The sequence below is a fragment of the Lingula anatina genome, chromosome 9 (assembly GCF_051362555.1).
Source record: "Lingula anatina isolate TDL-2025a chromosome 9, LinAna3.0, whole genome shotgun sequence".
NCBI lineage: Eukaryota > Metazoa > Brachiopoda > Lingulata > Lingulida > Lingulidae > Lingula > Lingula anatina.
Window position 1 is genome coordinate 15,603,399 of NC_141775.1, and position 15,745 is coordinate 15,619,143.

The following is a 15,745-nucleotide window of genomic DNA, read 5'->3' on the forward strand; positions in this document are numbered from 1 at the left end:
AGGTGACAAACAATTCAGAACCAAGTTGATGCCTTCTCTTGCTTTCTGTTTGTAATACCTTCTCGTTCTTGGGGCAGCAGTGTCATAGCTAGACTTAAGTTGACCTATAGCTGGTTCAAACCCACCACGAACAAGAAAATTATTCAAATTCCCCAGATCCTGGCTTTACAGGTGTAGAGGCCCAAGAAGCTACAAGGTCTGTCCTCCCACTACTTTGTGAGCTGCTGCTGCTGCCTGACACTGGCATGTCTAACCTTGCACGCTGAAAACAGAGGTTCTTTGGTTATTGTAACCTTAATAATGGGAGAGGTGAAAAAAGAATTGGTGTGCCTAAATAAAAGAAGCTTTTCATATCAAATCTTCAATAAACCATCTAATGGTCACAAACCTCAAAGTCCTGATTTACAAATTAACTCGATACTTTAACAATGTAAAAACAGACTGAGTGATTTACAAAATCTCTACTTTAATATGAGAACAGTGGAGGAATTGATATATAGTTATATCAGTAGTGTGCACCTTTATAATTACAGTATTGCTAAAACTTTGCATGGAAATGATATTATAACTTACATCAGTTTCTTCTTGGGCTGAAGAAAGTTTAGACATAGAAGCCACAGTTGTATGTTTAGTTGCTGTATACTTCTCATGGTGACAAGGGGACCTTCAGACTATCGAGACGTACCTGTGACGGGCAGTCTCTTTCTCTTTACACCTTTTACAGAGCTGAAAAAAGAATGGTATCACCTTTCAAATAAGTATAAGTCAAATATACTATTTAAATTTCTACAATATTAATAAAAAGTTGTTTCATAATATACATATATATATGTATGTGCACAAACAATCATTGAATACATGCAAGTGAGTTGCTCTAATAAAAATGTTCCATTTCTCAATAATTTCGTATAAAAAATTAAGCTAAACGATCTCCTATCATTGGAGAGTGTATATATAAACTGGTTATAAAATTTGTTATGGTTTTTCCATTGTTGGAAAACTACAATTACATGTAGCTGACATAGCCATTATACTTACATGACCCTACTGGACCAACACACCAAAATCTAGTTTCAGCTCCTTGGAAATCTCGAAGCCAATTGCTTTGTAAGAAGAGGGTTTCCCTTTCCCTTTGATGTGGGTGCTGGGACTTTTTGGACGTAGTCCAGTTCGTCCCTAAACGAAACCTGTGTGCTGGACATATTGTTAAGTTGAGTAGTTGGGTCAAAGTCGAAATGGCCGAGCCTGAATAAACTCCTTTAGCTTGTTTCTGGACATGAAGCACTTTCAGGTTTTTAAGTGGTTTTTAACGTCTCTGGTACACTCCCTAAGCAAAACACACCTCCTGTGGTATTGTATGGAATGCTGAGTCCGCACGGTATACTTTCTGCACCAGGAATATTCGCTATCTCACATCTAAGTCCGCCTCCTTCCGCCATGTTGTGTACATTTTGGGGTCAATGACGCAGAGTCATAAACGAAAGTTTCGAAATATTTTCTTTATCCTCTAATCGTTACAATAACCTTTATAATTCGGAAAAAACTTTAAGAATATTTTCTATTATGTTCATATAAACAAAAAAGTACGATTTATAAAGATGAGACGCATTTGAACGGCACTATCGACCGGAATCACTGTATAACTCACCCCTCATATCCCTCATTCTAGACGTCCACCCCAACGTATCCTGACGAGGTGCAGTATTTTTTATTGCGTAATTACAAAGCTCAAGTCCTTAACTGTTCAAAAATTGCCTTATTTTATTCAAATTTGACGCCGTGTTAGGCTAAATTTGCCAATCGGCGAGTACTGATTTTTTACCTTGATTTTGTACCCTCTTTTCACGGGCCAATTTCGTTACTATAGCAACGTGATTGACAATTTAGTCACATATCATCCGGAAGGTCTTGGCATGGATCCTTAGAAAAAGGGAATAGTTAAGGCTGGAATATCAAATCCTTCATGGAATTTACAAGCAAACTTCCACTACTTTTGTTACGATATTTTGTGTGGTCAGGACCCCCAAATTTCAGATGGCAATATCTATTTTTTCCAGAATTTTCAGAATTTTTTTAAAGTGTGCTTTCAACATCTTTTGTAACAGTTATCAAACACAGAAAATTTGGGTTGAATCTGTTGACCCCCACCTTGCCGATTTTTGGCTGATTTGGTTGATTCTCTCGTGAAATGGCACTTAAATGTATCTCAGTGTGTGTCTATTTGATCCATTGTGTTGTGACACCTAATAATAGTACACAAGAATGCTCTATCATTCTGAAAAAGGCATATACACATTTTGACTAATGTCAGTAATGTAATGATCTGGTGTAAGTGAAAAAATGGGTTGAGTCACATTCATCGGCTGTGTTTCTATTCTGCTTTTGCGTTTGAACCAACAATGGATGAACATTTCAATTACAATTAGCAATTTGATGCAAATCGTCATAGAAGACTTAATTTTTACAGTTTTCTCAGAAAAATGTACAATACTGAAAACGGTGTATATGTAGCTTCTATATTGAATTATCAAGATGGCCGCCTATCTCACAGCACAAAAACAAAACTTTCCGATTTTTCAGCCTCCTCGGAATGACGTCAGAACAGTGCAAGCTTGCCTTTACAACGCGCGACTGAATAACGTTTTTCCGCGCAGGAGTACCCCTTTCTCTTTTACACGGCCTTTCAACAGGCGTAATCTCGTTCGTCTTTCTTCCCGACTGAACAACGTTTTTCCGCAGGGGTCCTGCCTTGGTATTATGTGACGGTCGTCATTGGATTGTGACTGACATTTAAGAACACGAGATTTCAATGGAACTGAGAGATTTATATTGTTAATTCCTTTCAAAATTTTATTTTATTATCTTAGGTGCGCTACATGTATATACTGTCGAAAGGCGTAATCATCCCGATCATAAAAACATCTCTCCTGAGGAAGCTTCCCCCGAGGGCTTATCATATTTTGTTATTCATCATTTCATTTCTCTTTGCTGATTTATCCCTAAAAGTTTTATTTGATCTATCAAATCCAGTCCAATTCACAGTCGTCTCAAAAAAACATTTAAAATTAATACCGATTGCTTAGAAGCGATATCAAAGTCTATTTTTAAAGCATGATCATTATTTCCATAAAATTGCAATGAATCATAATTAATACGACTTGGTCAAAGGCCATGCTGTTTGATTATTAAAAGTTTGGCCGCGGCCTTGGATATGCAACTCTGGTTGCAGCAACATAACTGACTAGCATTTAGCTTGTCGCTTGTACTATAGAAATTGTTTATCACACTTGCGCTTACAATCTGGATTTTATAGGATACGTTTTAAGGTGTCTCCTGAGTAAAAATCATTTCACTGAAATCATGATACACAGTCAGTGTATTTTTAATTTTTATTTTTTCAAATAATAAGGTGTATTAATGAAGATTCTTTAGTCGTTCGCGATTTAGACTGCGGCAGTATATATAGATCTTAAGTTTATTACACTGATGGACGTGCTTATGCATTGAATCAGCGTGTGCAGTGGTGCAGCCAATCTTTAATTAATAAGGGAGTTGGAAAAACCAGCGGGTGCCCGTTAAACGTTCTAATATTAAATCAACACTGAGCGGAGAACAAACAAAAAAGGATAAAGATGTGTCACTCTATGCGCTGGTGGCCGGGAAAATTTCAACAAAGCCCGACTAACAACGATGCACGTCACGGTTACCTTCAATATTTCATCTAGCTAAAAGACAAAAACAAAAATACTTTAATACCAATGTTGACTGGAGATGCATCAGATTTTTTTTATTTGATGAATAAGTATTGCCCCACAACTGATCGTAGTACATCCCACGATAAAATTTCGCTCGACAGACCATGTCTAGAACCATTAGTAAACCCTTAGTTCTAAACTAGCTGCCATAAAAAAACCTTGCTTGAAAAACTGAATAACTATAAGACCATTGTTATTTTGCAAGGTTAAGCAGCGATAAATATGCTGATATATAGCAAACATTATCAGTATGATATGTGCCGTAATACGTATATAACAGGAGTACTTTTCTATATTGATGATGATATGTTGCTCATAGTGGGTGACGAAGAGAAGGTGGTTAAACCACGTAAGTGAAGAATCACTGCACATTAAACGTGCATCGTGTGTCACTTTTACACGTTTAATGTGCAGTGAAAATGTAGCATATCGCAATATACTGATTTCTTCATATAAATTCATTTTTCACATGAAAAAAAGTAATTCGCCGCGAGTCAAAAACGGATATTTTGTTTATAAGTTCTGGGCTTTGGCAGAGAAGGACAGGCCTGCTTTAGATGACAGCCGGATTCGGTTGTATTTGTATGGGGATTGCTACCAGTAATTAACACAGTTTTCACATGAAGTACCATTGAAACACGATGGTCGAGAGATGACTCATGAGCTGAGGTGGGTATAACAAGCAGCATGGTGGCCAATAAGCTATATAATCTTTTATGTAACCTCTCTCCAGCCGCGGTGATGAAGGCTTAAACCAAGTGTTTTGGTTCCTCACTTCTTTGTTTAAGCACAGCCCCCCTCTTTTTTTCAGGACTCTGCAGCTGATGAAGGTCACTTGTTGACCGAAAAGGGCTTTCTGAAACAAGTCGAATCCCCCTTTTTTCGTTTCCCCAGCCGCACTATGTGTATCTCGTACAGTCGGCCCTTCAGATCAAACACATATAGAGACGAGACACCTCTCTCACATCATACTGAAGTGAAACAACAGTCGATAATATTGAATACGGCAATAAATAGTTATCTAACATAATTCGAATCAGAATTATAAGACGGACACATTCTATCACCGTTGTCATCTCTTCACAAGCACCCGATAACGCATCTAAGGGACTTTTATACTTCAATCTAAACTCTAACGTCCCAAAAACAATCTCAAAGCTTTTAACAAGGGGCGCTGTCAAAGCACACGTCCCCAGGGGCCCATTTCTGGATCGCGTTATTTTGATAAGAGTTAGTTTAACTAAGACATGAGCCGACCACCCCTAAACAACGAATATTAAATTGCAACTATAAAGGGGAGGATGTGGTGTGGTGTGAAGGTATATATAGCCATGCACAGAGACAGAGTACAAAGTATATGTACAGGAAAAACGAGAGGATGAACACAGTACAGGAAAAACGAGAAGATGAAGACAGTACAGGAAAAAAGAGAGGATGAAGACAGTAAGTGGTTTTATTCCTTTTGTTATTTTCATAATATTCATTTATTTTCATTTTTAATAATTGATTATCAATGTGTGTTGATAAATTACCAAGTCTTTGATTTTATTACATTCTCCATGTCTGTTGTAATGGTAGGCTACATGCGTTCTTGTAATTCTCAATCCTGATGCTTTCTCTTAATTTTTTAGTCAGACATGCTGTTCCCTTTACCCAGTTATGTTTAATACATTATTACACATTGTCTTTTGATATCATTCCGTTATATCTTCACAGAAACCGTTAAGAAGGACACCGCACTGGAAAAAGGAAAGGGCGATAGCAGCACTGAACAAGGGGAAGACGTTGAAAGTGGCAACGGCAGAAATATCTGACGCGGGGGTCTGCCAGGCTAAAGAAATGCTCAAATTGATGTGTGGATAATAATTTACACGCATGGATGATTAGAGTCCAAAGTTGTAGATTAGATAATACCACAGTAATCAACATGAAAAATGTTATTATATCTCCTTTACGGTGATTGATTTTTACTTACTGTTTTTATATATATTGTTATTACAATGAGATCAGTACTTCTTATATTTGAACATATTTTGCTGTGATCCCAAGTAAACTGATATGTTTTAATTTAGGCCCAGTCTTGAAAGTCCAATTGGGGAGGGGAATGACCACAGTACGCTGGAAGCTAAATCATCAATACACAAATTATAGTATATTATTATCTCACTGATAGTAGGCATTTTAAGAATATTCTGAAAATCTCGTATCATCGGGTACAGTGTCTTTGTTTAACGAAGGGCGGAGAATAAACAATTGCATTCACAATTCGCGTGAATGGGGTACGTGCTTCACGAATCACGCTAAATAAGATGAACGTTTCACACACCTCGAGAAATAAATAGCTGTATTTTCTACATATTTGTTCTGAAAGTACATTTTTCTCCTAGAATTTGAGCAGCATTTATCTGATTTTGATTAAATACTTTAAGTAAGTCGGATATTTCAGGTACATAATGTGTTGCGTTTCTCTTGTTTTTAATTTTCCCATATTTTTAATGTTATTTTATTTCTTTAGCCTACGCATTTTGTACGGGTTTTGGTGACAATATTTCATCTTTCCCTGGAAGATAGGCTTCATCGCCTTACTCAATGTGACGTTTCCGGTACAGCTTTACACCGTTGAAAAGGCTTGTAAAGAGAATATTCAGACCCATTTCCTGAAGAGTAAAAGAGCTGAAAATTGTCTTTTTGTGCTGTGTCTGTGATACCCTAATACCTCTCTATAGACAAATGCCGAATTTGGCCTATTCTACCAAGAGTCAAGGAGTCAACCTGCGACAAATTGGTATATAAACATATGGAAAAGAGAACGGGAAAGTATGAAAGCATGAAGACAACAGACAATAAAAATATCTGCAGAAAACCAAGGAGACAGTGTACAGACAAAGAAAGAAGCACAAATAGACAATGGTATCAATACATTTACTGGTCAGTCTGACATATAACTTCTGGAAAATACCAGTTTCTGAGGGCCGTTTCAAAAAGAAGTGAAATGTCAACACAACAAAACATGAAATACACTTAGATTCTGCAGAATTGATGGAATCATGACTTAAAGTGTGTAAAGAACATAACACAAGTGCAGAGAAAGCAGATAGAAAGAACACTTTTAATTTAAAACAAATTATGTTTACCCCTCCGATGAATGCCAAACAAAACTGGGGACTATATCCCTCACTTTCTTCTGACCCACAAAGAAAGTTTATGTACAGGGCAGTACCTATTTGAGTTGGACAAAACAACATTTCCTGCTGATCAGTGAGAAAGTTGCAGTAGCTACAAGAAAGCAGAATGAGAATGCTACACCACCAGCAAATGAGAACACTACACCAGCCAATGTGAAAATTGTCAATAATACTGATCAAGAGGAAAACCCAGGTAGAAAGAAAGGGACCTCACTCCCTAATTGATACAACTGGGAAGGGAACATATACCCTAGCCCCAAAAGAGGATTTCTTGCCATTAGAGGAGTCATTCACAGGACAGTATCCAAATTACAGAAAAGAAACAAGCCTACATAGAATAGAAATGGAACACGGTTAGGTGATCTTCTAAGCTTCTCAATTTCCATTTAAAAGAATAGTGATCATTGGCAGCCCTAGAAGAATGTGTGAGGAAAATGGAAAGAAGTGAAAACAGCTCAGAGGATACCAGGGTTAAAACTGTGTAAGAAGCAAAACAGACACTCCAACAACAGCAACATAATATGGAAGTAACAACAGAGAACCTTCAAAGTCAAATCTCAGTAAAGAAAAAGAAGTCAGAAAATATTAGTCACAAGAACTAAGTAGCTCACATCTGGAAATAGAGACAGCCCTGGGGACACCCAGACACAGGACACTCAGACAAAAACCACAACAAAGCTCAGGAGACTACCGCAAGAGGCAAAATGAACCAGCTAATAGCCAAGGCAAAGAATACACGAACAAACATGCTCCACAAGGAACTGGAACTAAACAATTATCCATGAGTTCATCTGCTGTGCATCCTATTCCAGTTGAACAAATGCGGGTGGATTCCAAGACCAAATCCAGCAGGCTAAGCACCCTACCCAAGAAACAAAAATGATAAAACAGACAGATTCCAGCAGGAACAACTACCAAACATAACAGGCAAATGTAGCCTGCCACACAAAAGTCAAATATTGCAGTGAAAACATAAATACAACAAAAAAGGAAGGCACAGGCCCTGGCATTTGCTTTGCTTCTAAATGACACATTTGTGTATGAAGGGAAACATTCATGAATGTAGATTATGCATACCAAACTCTATAAACTAGACAGACACCACGTGAAGGTCAGAATTGGAAAACCTACAATGGAATGTACCTTCATTGGAAAAGCTATTAAAGTAAAGATGAAAGATGATACCAGTTTTAAAGTGACACTGTCTAACTCTGGCAACAAACATCTCATTAACAAATCTACTGGTGAGTTCTGGGGAATTGGAAATGGGAATGGGAGCAATATGATGGGCCAAATACTAGAGAGAATGCGACCCACAGCACAGAAAGAATCCATACCACTGATACAGCAATTTAAAACCCACAAGCCAACTAAACAAGCTGAAGCAACCATCCCAAAGCCACATATAAACAACAATAACGGAGGAACAAAAAACACTGAACGGCTTACATAACACAACGAGGACCCAGTATGAAAACAAGATAACCCCCATAAACTCAGAAATGTGACTATCTTGGACTATGTTGGAAAACTGGGTGAGACATACGTGAAGATACTACCTAGAAAAATACATACGTGAAGATACTACTGAAAAGATTGCATAAAATATAAAAAAGTGCATTTCATCCCTGTAAACCAGCGCTTACCAACGCATGAATGGCATAAATCCGTCACGAGCAGGCACGAGCATGCTAGCCAGATGTCTCAAAGCAGGCTGGAATGATACCCAACTTCCAAATTCTGAGGGGGGAAAACGAATGGATGACAATACAGGCAACACAACACTACTGAACAATGGCTACAAGGATGCAGCTCCACACCAAGAGAACATTAAGCCAAACCCAGATCTCCAGTGACAGCAACAGGGCCTAATACCTCAGAAACCCCGCAAAACATATATATAATGCATAACAACCCAAGTGCGGATACCAACAACTACCTGAAAATAGACAAGGTTGTCATCTCCAGTTCTATAGGGAAAGATCTCCAAGCAGAAATACTCTTCCCAAGGGCAAACAGCCGCTGCTTTATAGTTAATGGAAAGAAAAGTTCAGATGGCAAAAATCTAATGACAGAAAAACATAATGGACAGCCCAGAACTGTCACAGTCATCATGGGCTCTAATAACATCAGTTCAGGCCAACCCCCGCAGCAGGTGGCAAAGGAACTAAGAGGACTAGCCAACAACATAAGACAACATAAGAAACAAAAATTGTCAGTGATATTCTCCCCCGCTTGGGAAATGAAAAAAAAAAAAAAAAAAAAAAAAAACAGCGCGAATGCACTACAGGCAAATGGCATTATTTCGGACTTCTGCTACTTCTTCCCTATTTACTGCAGATGGAATACACCTCACCTTGCCTGGAGTTATCACTCTTGCACGTAATATCAAGATGACTTCAGGCATCATGCCTCCAAGCAGTTTCTACGTCTCCCACTCATACCAGCCCAGAGGAAAACGCATCCTTATCCTCGTGACATCCAGCAGCACTAACACTACATAGGAAATGGGCTGAAAATGCTACATTTGTTCCTTAACAGGCTGGAAAGCCAACTTTGCCATCACCCAGAATTACGATGAAAGCAGCAGTTATATGATACTGACAAAGACTAACTGGACATATCAAAGTGATAAATGAAGTGAGAACTACAAACTTATTAATTACTGTATATTTCTCTATCAATCTCACATCATATCACAAATATATATGAAATTTAATTAAATGGGTCTCAGCAATCAAAGATGCTCAGGTTAACATGAAAGAACGGTTAGCAGATCACCACCCCCTATTCACATTTGCTTAATTATCGCATACATAGAGCATAATAAGTAATCTAAAAGTAATAGTTCTCTGATATTTAGAAAAGTTAGATCATTGTTGCCATGCAACCTTGTAATACCACTCAAATATATTGAAATGCCAAGGCTTTCAACTCATGCTGGCAATGCAAAATTTATATACTCATACATATCTAGATGTATGTATGTATGTATGTATGTATTCTCAGATTAAAAAAATATTAAAAAATAATTAAAAAGTATATTTATATGTATAACTTCAACCCTCGGGTTGCAATATATTAATAAAGATTATTATTATTATTATTATTATTATTATTATTATTATTATTATATCTACATGTATTTAAATACACGTTTTAGTATACATATGTAGTTGGAGTAATTTCAAAGCTAGGCATACCTCAGCCAAACAATAGCTGTAGAGAAGGTAACAGTAGTAGCATTATGCACTGTAACAGTATAAGGATAGGTGTTAGGAATAAACGTGGGCTTAGTGATAAGGTGAAAGATGAGGGTTTTGTAAACAGTCTATGTAAATATGATATTGTAGGATTAGTAGAACTCTGGAGTTCAGAAAGATCAAACGTTGCACTACCAGGCAGCCAACATGCACACTTTCACCAGTTAGAAACCATAAGAGAAGAAAAGGCAGACTCTCTGGGGTATTGTTCTATACTACTGGAAAAATCTAAAATATTGCGTTACCATGTTAAAGAGTAAAGGTGAAGAACTGGGTACGAATGTCAGGCAACTTTTTTATTTGAAAATGATCTATACCTGTGTATAGTCTACATAAAACCATAAAACAGTACTAGTGGTGTAACTGGCATAAATGCATTTGGCATTCTAGAACAAGAAACCACCATTTTCAGTCAGATGGGAAATGTAATGTTGGCAGGTTACTTTAAGAGTCGAACACATAACTTGCATGATTATATTGTAAATGAAGGTAAAGGTGGTATAACCATCCAAGAAAGTTTTGTGTATGACTCTGTAGAAAAACACGCCATAATTTAGGTAACGAATTGAATAGCTATGGTAAATCTCTGATCAATCTTTGTATAGCAGCACAATTGAGGATCCTTAAAAGTAGGATCGGGTGTGATACTTTAGGATACTTCACGTGCTATAATAGTAAGGGAAAAAAGTGGGGTTGACTACATGGTGGCTGGTAAAGAGTTATTGAAACATATCAAGTACTTCTGCATTAAACCCATAGATCACATATCAAACCACTGTCAGCTACAGTGCATACTTGAAAGTCCTGGAGGGCTACACGCATACAAAACACAACAGGAATTAAATATAATGAAGAACACATTTATTTTGAAAAATTAATCTAAGTAAATGTTCCAAAGTGCCCTCAGAAAAATGGAAATACAGAAAAATAATTGCCCTGTATGAGTCCAAATTTCAATGATGAAACTAGCATTAGCAATGCAGTGCATAAATTCACAAACATTATGGACTCAGCTGCCCAACTTTCCTAAATATTAGAAACTCAAAAAGTCAACTGAAGAACAAACGAAAGAACAAAAAGAAAGAATTAAGAAATAATTTAATGTGTAATTTACAAAAATAAATAAATAAATAAATTAATAATAATAATAATAATAATAATAATAATAATAATAATAACTCTGGAGAATTGTCGATCAAATCAAAGACCAAAGCAAAACAGATCCTGCAGAGCTCATAGACCCCAAGAATCAGGTGACGTCATGTCTCCAGGTAACTACAGGGGGATCTGTGTAAATAGTTCCCTGGAAAAACTACACACATCTCCATCAAACCACAGGTTACTATATTTTATAAGCCTTAATGTCATGATACGGTGGCTTAAGTGACACAAAAACTGACTTCTGTGCCAACTTTTATACAATGTTCAGTACGATCCATGTACTTTTGTAGACATGTAAAGTGGTGCAGATGCATAACGTGACTAGGTGCCGGTCGATCTGACCTATCCACAATATAACATTAAAAATCAGCAAAAATAGCAGAATCACTTATCTCTGGAGGGAAAACATGTTTTTCCCAAGTGCAAAAATCCCTAAACAAAGATATCTGTCTATTATAAGACGACAATGTTGACTGAGCTAAACTAAATGCACTCTGCTTAGCCGCTCGCTCAGACGACCCAATGGGCAGTAAGTGTTTCCCCCTGAGATCCTCCAGCCGTATTTCTTCCACTTAACATTGTTCAATGGTTCTGGTAATACTTGCAAACTTATAAATGGACTTTTTTAATATGCGAATAGGTGGAACAACAAACATCTTGATCAAACGTTGATACCATGACTGAGCTACCCACTTTGGATCTATTATTGTTGCTTCGGCCTAGCTACGATGAGGTGTGTCCAGCACCTTTGGTATCAAGTGAAATAAAGCATTTATATTTTTTTTTTCGAATGCCCAGTCCGTCTGGGCGAACGCAACTACCCCTGACGAAAGTTGATCTGAATACAGGCTGTTGCACTTGGGTAACTGATGTGTTAGCAGGGACGCAAAGCGGTCTTTTGTGTGTGGTCCCCAAATTCAGTCCAAGTAATGGAAGAGATCCGGCTTAAGTTTCCACTCGTATTTTGAAGCTGTTCTTTAAAGAATGTATGCTTTTGTATTGAGAACACCAGCTAGATGCTTGGCTGTAATACACATTTAGTACTTTATGGCAATTTTCCATGCTGCAGTTGCTAACTGAGTAAGTTCTACACTTGGTCCACCTTGAAAGTTCAAGTATGCTATGGCAGTTATGTTGTCGGTCAATACAGTTTTGCCCTTGAACTGTCGAGCAAATGCATTTAGTGCCAGCAGTAGAGCTCACAGTTTGCGGTAATTCGATGACTGGTATGCTATCCGAGCATTCCAAAGTCCTTGTGCCTCTTGACCGAGGCACATCGCCCACCATGCGAGGCTGGAGGCATCTGTACTTAACTGGGCCTCGATTATCTGAGGTTGAATTGCCCGACCGTTGATGAAATTGCTGCATTCCACCATCCCTTGTCTAAGGTCAATACATCCTGCCATGATGACCTACTACGCAGTTAACGGTACAGATTCCTAAGTAACAGTTTACCAGGAATAACAGCCTTTGACATAGAAATGCACTGGCCAGCAATACGAACCAACCATCTAGCATTTCCACTACCTTTGTGTAAATATTACGTTTTAGTTTTGCAATCCTTTTTGTTGGAATTTTGTATCCACACATTGTCATCTGAATTATTTGTAGACACAATATATCCTATGCATTCTTTAGTACATTCAGGTAATAAAGACGATTTCTCAAGGCTTATATGAAAACCTAAGTCTTCTAAGGTATCAACCAATAAATCTCTGTGTGACAAAACATGATGACTATCTGCCATCAAAATTAAATTATCAACATATAAAACAGTGCGTACACCTACACTTCGTAAGTACTGCACTACAGGCTGCAATGTCTTGTAAAAAATATGGACTTAAATTCCACCCAAATGGAAATACATTCCATAGATAATACCTACCCTGCCATTCAATACCTTGATATTTCTGAAAGTGCTTTGACACAGGTATGTGGTGAATACCATTCTTAATATCTAAAGTTATTAACCTATCCTTTGGTTTTACCTGGCCAATGACTGTATTGACATCTTCGTACTGAAAGGCAGGCCTAACATAATATTTATTAAGTTCACGCAATTCTATTATGAGTCTATATTTATTGTTGCGTTTAGGTACACACACACACAAAGGTGAAACACAATGTGGTTTAGTCGCACACAATTCAATAGCACCTATCTGAGTTAAATATTCAATTTCTCTAGATATGTCACTCTGGCACCTCGAAAAAGGAACGATTTGGTAACTCAAAGCTAGATGGTTCATTTTGAACGGAAATTGAACTCCATTCTGTATCCAATCACACACACAGTTTTATTGGCACCTTTTTTAATCCAGTTTCAATACTGTTATTGTATAGATGCAGCAAAATGTCTGGATGTAAACATATCCAAGAGAAACAGACAGCCAATCTCCTGGTAATTCTCTTCTTAGTTACTCAATGGGTGACTTTGTGAAGGTTGCAGTGATGTAAAAACTCCTGGCGGAAGTAAATGCATGAAAGGAATATCTATTATCTATGTTGTATTGCCTGAAATTTCTATAGTTCCCACGACCACGGGATCCCCCTGAGTTTGTCTTTAAGACTATAGCAGTTGAAGATATTGCCGAAATTTGAGCTGCACGCCGAATATGTTTTTAATGCAGAAGGGTTAAACTTAAATGCACAGTGTTTTTCTCCAAACACCTGTACAGCTTTGTAATCTCAGAGTTAAAGTTACTTCTCACCATTAATGACGCAAATTCACCATATAGGAAGTTTATTTCTGCATGGAGTATTGTAAACAACTGGTCCAATTCAGATTCAGTCGAAGTAACCCCTCGGTTTGACATAAGTCTGTCAGAGACTGAGGAAAGCCATGTAAGTCCTGTTCCCGTATAAAGTGCACATTTGCTTATAGCCGTTAGTGCTGTTTGACACTCCTTAGCAATGCCTTGCTTTTTATCAAAAACGTTTAAATTATTAGGCAGTTTTAATTTTTGCAAAGCCTCTTTCAGGGACTAGTATTCCATCTGTAACTCGGCTGCGTCAGAATTTAAGTTCGGTCCAACGGGACCGAGTTGACGGCGTCCAACAGTAACTTCAACTTCTTTACCGGAACGATTGGATGCCTCGTGACTGGCCTCGTGGATGGCATTAAAATGATAACCAGTACCAACTTAAAAGTTTTCTTCTCTAGCACTCTTTCTGTGTCTTATCCCTGTTTGTTCCTCTTTCACATCGTGAACCTCCCATTCAATTATTCCCAAAGATTCTATGATCTTTTGCAAATCGCCTTGGTCGTTCTCCAGACTTACGGCCATGCTCTTGAAATATGCAAGAGAAAAAGCCGATAGACTAAGTCGCCACCTGGCGACTTTAACATGAACTAAATACATTCCATGTGACTTCAATCCGCATCAGTTACCTACTATACAATGTACGCAGATGGATTCGAAATTTTATCCAAATCAGTAGGATTGCAAACATGTCTTGACAACCTGGATAGATATTGTAAAAAGTGTAACTGACAAATGTCACCAATGAATACACATACTTAGGAATCAATCTGAAGTCAAGTGGATCATTCAAAAGTGCACTCAATGACCTTTAAGGCAAAGCAATGAAAGCCAACTTCATGATAAAATTAACACCATCCTCCCCAGCAAAAATAACTCTTACTCATTTTACACTGAAACTGTTCGATACATAAATCAAACTCATTCTTCTATATGGCTGTGAAATTTACGGACCTACTCTCATTGCTAAAAACCTGAACTCTATCAAATTTATTAACACGTTCCCTTTTGAACATGTCCACAACAAATTCTGCATATCACTAATGAGAATTCAACATAACAGCAGTAACATAGCAGCCAAAGCAGACTCCCACTTACACAAAGTGTACTTAAACAAACAGCAGCATACCCAAAACGATTTACAGACGTCCCAGATAGACAACTTTAAAAAAGGTATATCAAAGTTAAACCCTTGAGATAAAAACAAACTGAAACTGGAGACAGAATATGGACAAATTCGACCATTTTTTCCCAACAGGCGCAGCCTCCAGATAAATAAAAATGAAATGAGTAAAGCTTTCGGCGACCAATACAAAATGCTATTTTATAATTAATTAGAGTATGGGCAACTGAGAACATAAAAGCTATACAAATTATGGAGCCGAAAAATACTTAAATGCTCCCCTACCAAAACAGGAACACCAGAACCTCGCAAAAATTGAGAATCGGGGCCCACGATCTAGAAATACAGAAAGGCAGATTTCAAAAACCCATCCCTCTACCGCCTGGAAAGAGAATATGTAGGCTTTGCAGACAAGTAGTAGAGACTGAAATGCATTTCCTGTTGCTATGTCCCCAAATATGAAAAACAAAGAAAGAATCTTAACAAACAATTAGTCCGA

The 15,745-nt window shown here is 37.6% G+C and overlaps 1 protein-coding gene and 1 long non-coding RNA gene across 2 annotated transcripts in view; both read right to left on the reverse strand.

Annotated features, from left to right (window-relative positions):
• The window catches only part of LOC147759972 (uncharacterized), a 35,060-nt gene that overhangs the window by 8,519 nt on the left and 10,796 nt on the right, over positions 1 to 15,745 (reverse strand). The window lies entirely within an intron of this gene.
• Positions 11 to 1,641, reverse strand: LOC147759974 (uncharacterized). The gene is made up of 3 exons (XR_015331177.1): positions 1,039 to 1,641; positions 574 to 726; positions 11 to 262 (listed from the first exon to the last, which is right to left on the reverse strand). It is a non-coding gene; the product is annotated as an uncharacterized LOC147759974 (long non-coding RNA).